The sequence below is a fragment of the Sorex araneus genome, chromosome 2 (genome assembly GCF_027595985.1).
Source record: "Sorex araneus isolate mSorAra2 chromosome 2, mSorAra2.pri, whole genome shotgun sequence".
Lineage (NCBI taxonomy): Eukaryota > Metazoa > Chordata > Mammalia > Eulipotyphla > Soricidae > Sorex > Sorex araneus.
Genome location: NC_073303.1, coordinates 153,350,736 through 153,357,608, shown reverse-complemented (window position 1 = coordinate 153,357,608; position 6,873 = coordinate 153,350,736).

Genomic DNA, 6,873 nt, shown 5'->3' with positions numbered 1-6,873 from the left:
CCACCTCCCCATGAATGAATCCAGTTTTCACTCTCTCCCAGAAGCCCTATCTTCACATAGTAGTGAGGAGGTGTCAATAGTATTCAGTTCACAATATCCCTGCATCATCCCCCCCCCCCTTTCCCTTCATTATCCAACACTTCAGTGTGTAGTTTGGGTGGTAGCTAAGTACCATTTCCCCATTAAAAAAAAAAAAACTAGTGGAGGATCAACTATGTGTCAAGTTCTGCTAGGTAGCAGGTAAAATATCAGAAAATAAGATCAATAAGATCTCTGATCTGACATTCTGAAAAGCAAGAAAGGGGGTTAATACTTTAAAGATGGGTAGAGTTTGTTTTTGTACAATAGCACTGTAGCACTGTCGTCCCATTGTTTATCGATTTGCTCGAGCAAGCACCAGTAATGTCTCCATTGTGAGACTTGTTACTGTTTTTGGCATATCAAATATGCCGAATATGGAGCTTGCCAGGCTCTGCCGTGCAGGCGGGCTACTCTCGGTAGCTTGCTGGGCTCTCCGAGAGGGACGGAGGAATCGACACCCAGTCTGCCGTATGCAAGGCAAACCCCTACCCACTGTGTTTGTAGAATAGACAACACAAAAATAAATAATCATATATTATGGAGAGGAGGCCTAGAGTGTCTTCCAGTGAACTTCAAAAAAAAAAAAAAAGGCAGCATTTGGTTACCTCTTAAAGATGGAACTCCAGTAGTTATTGTGCAACAGAGTAACAGTAACAACAGCAGAAAAAAGAAAAAGGTGACTTTTGTTGCCAGGCACTGTAGTCATTGACTGTAGTTACTGAACTCTCCTCACACAAAACCATACTTTTTCTACTGCCTAAATCACAGCCACAATTAGTGGCATTGTCAATATATAGGAAACTCACATCCTTATTGAGTACAGCAAACAGAATTAAGCCCCTCTCACTTTACTTATAGCTCTGTCGTATTTCTCCTGGCCTTTATTCAAACCCAGTACTATCAGGCAGAAGGCCGTCTAGTGACTTAGCAGCATTCAGGAAAGAGAAAGTCATCTTTGTAGAGCTCAGAGGGCAGCAAGTACTCAGGCATTCATTGTCACAACCAGCCAAAATTCAATATCTAAGCGCTCAGTAACAACAATTGTGCCTCAAATAACCCTTGTCACACAGGTTTTACAATAATTGCAGTCTGATCTAGATCCCCACCCCACTGGATCCCATGTCATTCCTACCCTTTGCAATCACTGTCCCTGTTATATTATCTTCTTTAAGATCATCAAACATGGCAGGCTAAGCTTCATCTCAGTATGAAGCAATAAGAGCATACAAGACAAAGATCTAAGGAACAAGAAATTTGTGGCAGAATCAAAGAGGAGGCAGCAAGGGAAACAGAGAAGAAATATTCAGTGAAGTAGGAAGAAAACCAGAAAATATAGTTGGACAGAAATCACATAGGAGAGTTTTAGGTAAAGTGACTGTCGACTGCATTACAGACAGCTAATTCAACGTGCACAGATTGGTCATTGAATTTGAGCAGCTAGACAGACAGATGGCTAACCTTGACATAACTGTTTTGGTAAAGATGTGATAAAGGATCTAGTTTCTAGTACTATAAAAACAATGAGAATAAGAAGAAGTATATGATCCTTAAGATCAGGTACTAGGAGAAACAGTATTTATCGGCACTTAAAATTTTCATTTTAAATAGACTTACTCTTTTCCAGGACTATGCAAAACACTTTACAAGCTTTTTTCTCATTAAATCCTCACAGTAACACTATTAAACAAGGAAATTTAAATTTAGGGATACTAAACAAATTGCCTAAAGATACAGCTAGGAAATTGTGGCTAAATGAATACAACCCTCCAAAGATGGATCCTAATTCCCAGAACTGCAGTTTTACCTTTTATGTTAGAAGGAACTTTGTATGTATAAACTTTGATGTGGAAATATTAACCTGGGTAATCTGGATGGGCCCAAAATGTTATCAGATTTGTCTCAAGATGAGGAACAGGAGATCAGAAACAGAAGAGAAAAGACAATGTCATAACCTCAGCAGCGAGAGACTTGAAAATGCTGCTTCTCTGGCTTTGAAGTATGGCTGAGCCAGAGAATGCCAAGAATGACACTGAAAAACCAGAGAAATAAAAAAGGAAAAGAAAATGTAAAAAAAAAATAGCCTATTCTCCTAGAGTCTCTGGAATGAGTATAGCACTAAAATTAGGAACCCTTCATTTGAATCCTGGAAACTAGTTTCAGCCTTCTGATCTCCGGAACTAAAATAAATGCAAGCTGTCACCAAGTTTGCAGTTACTCTGTTATGGGTGCAATAGGAAACTAAGGCAGATGTGGTCTGATTCTTTCTTCACTAGGATCCTATAATAAATCTTAATTTCACAGATACGGAAAACAAAGAGAAGGCAGGCGGGGAATGGAAGGAAACTGAAAAAAGTTTGGGTGAGTAACTAAGAGAAGGGAAAAGAAAACATAGTAAGGGGCTAATTAATGGTCAAAGGCAATAGAACAGAAGAACTGGGTTTATGATGAGAGTGAAGGCTGGGAGGAACCAGGGCTGGAGGTGTGGTAGAGAGAGAAGCTGGTGACACTCGGGTGTCTGGTGTGTTGTTGGAATGGTGTGCTTACAAAACCCTTTCATTAGCAGTATTATAAATCACGGGGCCTACATTATTTTTAAGTAATAAAATTAAAGAAAAATTTAATATGTCCCAAAAATGAGAAAAGGGAAAGAAAAAAAGAGAAAAGTTAAAGAAAAGAATAAGCTGCCAAATATTCTTAGCGTGACATCAAATCTGCCCTTAGCAACTCTGCGTAAGGGATTACCATTCCAACCTGAGTCAGTGAGTCGGTATTTGGTTCATAGCTGAAAGCATGCTCAAGAGGATAAAATTGCATTGCAGATTGATCTATAAATCCTGTGGCATCACAAATAAAGAGAAACAGATGCTAGTTTGGAGGTTGATTGTCTTAGTAACTGCTGGGGCATCTAACACTGAAAAATCCAATATTAACCAGTGAGAAATGAAGTTCAAAACAGGGCAACCTGCTTCATTGCTGTACCACCAGCTCAATATGGCCACCAGATGGCCTTAATTTTCTTTTTTAAAGTTATTTCTTAAAGGTTTTCTTTTAAAATTTTTAATCTTATTATTGTTAGCCATATTACTTATCATAAATTTATGGTATAACACTTAATTTGATACAATTGATCTATTTGTAAAAAATAATTTTATAAAGGCATTATGAATTGAATCTTCTATTTAGTGTTATATGTAAAGAATATCTATGATATATTAACCAGTGACCATGTGTTACCAAATATTTAATAAAAAGAAAGTAAATTTAGCGATAAAACAAGCAATTTGTCAGACCATTCAAACTTTTGGTAATTTTGTCCTCTTGGTTTCAAGGTATATCCCCAAATAGTAATAAACACTGAATCCTTAACTTTAGTCATCATGTTAATTCAGGATATTTTAGATGAATTATTGAGACATCACTTATTTTTGAGGAAATCAGATGTTGCACTTCAAATTCTCTCTAAGATTTAGACCAGAGCAGAAGAGGAAAACTAGGAGAAAATATATAATATATGCATGTATATATCATATATGTTGTATACCTCTAATACAGATATTTCTCAAATATGCTAGTAAGCAATCCTCATAGTATAAAGATGAAGATTATATTTTAATGTTGCACTGTTGCACTGTCGTCCAGTCGTTTATCGATTTGCTTGAGCAGGCACCAGTAATGTCTCCATTGTGAGACTTGTTGATACTGTTTTTGGCATATCGAATACACCACAGTAGCTTGCCAGGCTCTGACAAGTGGGCGAGATACTCTCGGTAGCTTGCCAGGCTCTACCAGAGTGATGGAGGAATCAAACCCGGGTCAGCGGCATGCAAGGCAAACACCCTACCCGCTGTGCTATAATGAGCAATTAAAAATTAGTAAAAATAATAGCATAGAGAAGGTGTTACAGTAGAACAAAATGCACATAACTCAATTTTCCTTTAAAAAAAACAGAAAGTAAAATAGCATTCAACAAAACAACATAGGGTCTATCTGATTTTTCAATTAAATAATAAATAAAACAGGTAAAGAGGTCTTTATATTTTATTACACAGACAACATAATCCTCCCTTCGTGGAAAGGGCAGACACGCAAGCACACAAAGGCACGAGTAACAGTGCCACCTAGTGGCCAATGTGAGATATGCCCGCAAAACAAACGCCCGGTAACAAGGCGAGCTGCCTGCCCTGAAGGAAACTGCAGAATTTAAGGTTTCCTGATTTATGTGGCAACAAAATGGTATTTTAATGAAATCGGTGGATCCTGTCTTAGAGGAAATATATAGTTCTGGGTCAATATTTGAGATGTGGGAAAGTCGCTCAGTATTCACTACTGGGGATAGGCAGCCTGTAGTAGTCAAATGACAAGGACTGAGGAAGTGGCAATGCTGCTGAGGTGACGCTTCTCAGACACGAGAACGGAAACCGAATATGCTTCTGAATACCGACCCGAACAATCTGCCCAAAGATATTAAATTTTCCTTTTTTTCTTTGATTTCCCCCCAGACTATTTTCTCCCGCCCACAGAGGAGGCCACCTCAGGCCACCGAGGAGCTGCTCCAGCCTCATTGGCTCTGCGCGTCAGCGACACCCGCAGCTTGGGTGCCAGCCACAGCATCAAATTTTGTCTGGTTGCCAGGTCAATAATCTCCTGGCATCTGCCTTTTCACCCCTTCCCTCCTCCTCCCTTTCCGTCAAGAAATCTAATTCCAGGTTGGCAGGCAGAAGGTCAGGCTCTGGAACTTTCCCCCGCCCACGTCAGGCCTCCCTGCAGCACAGGCAGCCAGATGCCAACTTGACTTTTCTCCCTCCCCCCACATCCTGGATTTCGGTCATGCTGAGGTTGTCACCCGGAATCTGGCCCTCACATCTGCTTCCTTTGCATTCCCGGCAATAGGGCTGTCCAAGACCATATCACCTTCCCATGTCTGCCCGCTCGCTGCCTGCTCTGGAATCAGCAGCCTCTTCAGAGTGAGAGGCATGGGGACTTCCCAGCCTGTCACAAGGGTCTGGAGGCCTCGTGCTGACCCAGAGCACTTGGAAAAAGGATTGCTGACAGCCCCCTGCAACCGTACAATCAAATCTTTGAGAAGTGGGCCAAGTTAAAGAACAGGACTCCAGGCTTGCATGACAAAACAGGACAAAGTCACACCGACCTGAGGAGCTGATAGTTTTATTTCCTTATATATTTTGAAATGACATGTATCGGGCTATTTTAGAAGTCTTTTATCAAAAGAATTTTTTCTCATGATTTTTGCTCACTATAATTTTTTTAAAAGTACATGCATTATGGACTTATGCCTTTACTATTTTTAAAATGGTAAAACGTCATGTGAATTTTGAAATGGTGAACTGTAAAGAAAGTATATTCTAAACACTTTTAATTTTTACCTCACTTTTTTCTGACCTCTTATAACCAACTATGCATCTCTATTAATTGTCCCCCAAAAAGCAAAGTCAGAGCTAGGTACAAAATGGAATAACTAGAAAATAAGAGCAATAGAAAAATTTAAAAGTAAACAAATAGATTATTATCCTGAATCTAAGTATCCATTAAGAAGTTGCTAAAAACATAACTTTTGGGTCATGAAACTAGGAAAATGTCCACTTGTAAGAATTCAAAAAAGATATAGAAATAATAACTAGGCAGAAAAACTGAGGCAATAGAAAAGTCTTTGAAGCAACTTTACAGATATTTCTGTTACTCTGTTATAAAACAAACATCATTACAAAATTGCTTAAATTGGGATATTTTGCAGAGATCATTTCATTCTAATCCACTCCTTAATATATAATGGAACAAAAATCCTAAAATTTTCTTTTTTACAGAAGAGCAAAATACCCCAGTCTAGTTTTCAGTACTATAGCATTTTTCAGTATTAAAAGAATGTGATTTTTAGATAGTCTTAAGGATTGAATTATGACACCACCACAATCACTCAAATTCATGTTAAAGTCTTAAAGTTTTAGCAGGCGAGACCTTATTACTAGCCCAATAGGATGGTCTAATGAGGATTACATTAAAATGCCACGGCTTTCGGATTACTATCCTCCTAAGAAGAGGACGAGAGAAGAGCAAAAGATAAAATAATCATGGCAGCCACACTCGCACCTCAACAGCTGCTGTCATGCCTCCAGCTCCACTGCCCAATTAAATATTCTGCTCCAGGATTCGGGACTGGGACAGATCCGAGCCACAGGGGCCACTGGAGTGGGGCGGCGCCAGCCCAAAACTCTGAGTGGTCCCGGCCGCCGGAAGTCACGCCCTCGACCCACCCTCGGCGCCATCTTGATGCCACAATCCACAGAGAAGCGGCAGGCATTCTGGTGAGCAACGCGGCCCGGACAATGCTCCGGACCCGAATCGGGGCCAGCAACACTGGGGGGCCGGAGGGAGGAGGTGCCGCCTGCACACCTTCTCCAGATGGAACCCTGGCGACACTGAGCAGCAACTAACACGGCTCCAGGATTCGGGACTGGGACAGATCCGAGCCGCGCGGCCGCATTAGCAACCTTTTCTAAAACCTGAAAACATACAATCTTTGAATGGAAAACTAATTATCAAATGCCTCCTTATTAGGGTTATCTTGTTTGGGGATATAACTCCCACAACAATAGTGAGTTTTGTGTTGAAATATGGAGCGTAATCAAGGTGAAGAGAAAATAAAGTGAGGTTCATCAGTTATACAGTTGGGGTGGGGGGCGGGGGGTATACCGGGGATTTTGGTGGTGGAATATGGGCACTGGTGAAGGGATGGTGTTTGAATACGGTATAACTGAGACATAAACCTGAGAACTC